The sequence below is a fragment of the Solea senegalensis genome, unplaced genomic scaffold, assembly GCF_019176455.1.
Source record: "Solea senegalensis isolate Sse05_10M unplaced genomic scaffold, IFAPA_SoseM_1 scf7180000013519, whole genome shotgun sequence".
Taxonomy (NCBI): domain Eukaryota; kingdom Metazoa; phylum Chordata; class Actinopteri; order Pleuronectiformes; family Soleidae; genus Solea; species Solea senegalensis.
In genome coordinates this window covers 1733-2500 of record NW_025320836.1, presented here as the reverse complement: position 1 = coordinate 2500, position 768 = coordinate 1733, and positions in this window count along the sequence as shown.

The window sequence follows — 768 nt, the reverse complement described above, 5'->3', positions numbered from 1 at the left end:
GTGTGTGTCTGTGTGTGTCTGCGTGTGTGTGACTGACTTTGTGTGTGTGTGTGTGTTCATTTTATTCATCAGTGAATAAAAAGAGTTTAATGTAAATGAAATGAAAGTTTAAAAAAACAACAGCAGCTTCAGTCAGTGAACTCACCACAGAGTCTCCAGTCTACAATGTGGACTCTCCAGTCCAGAACACAGCAGCTTCACTCCTGAATCCTGCAGCTTGTTCCACCTCAGGTCCAGGTCTCTCAGGTGTGAGGGGTTGGACTTCAGAGCTGAGGCCAGAGAAGAACAGCTGATCTCTGTCAAACTGCAGCCCTTCAACCTGAATAAAGAATCAAACATGAGACTTTAGAGCAATGTGTGTGAGTGTGTGTGTGTGACTGTGTGTGTGTGTGTGTCTGTGACTGTGTGAGTGTGTGTGTGTGTGTGAGAGAGACTGTGTGTGACTGTGTGTGTATGTGTGTTTAAGGAGTTTATCTTATTAATCAGTGAATAAAATGAGTTTAATGTAAATGAAATGAAAGTTTAAAAAAACAACAGCAGCTTCGGTCAGTGAACTCACCACAGAGTCTCCAGTCTACAATGTGGACTCTCCAGTCCAGAACACAGCAGCTTCACTCCTGAATCCTGCAGCTGGTTCCAGCTCAGGTTCAGTTTTCTCAGGTGTGAGGGGTTGGACTTCAGAGCTGAGACCAGAGAAGAACAGCTGATCTCTGTCAAACTGCAGCCCCTCAACCTGAATAAAGAATAAAAGTGTTTTGTTCAGCAGGT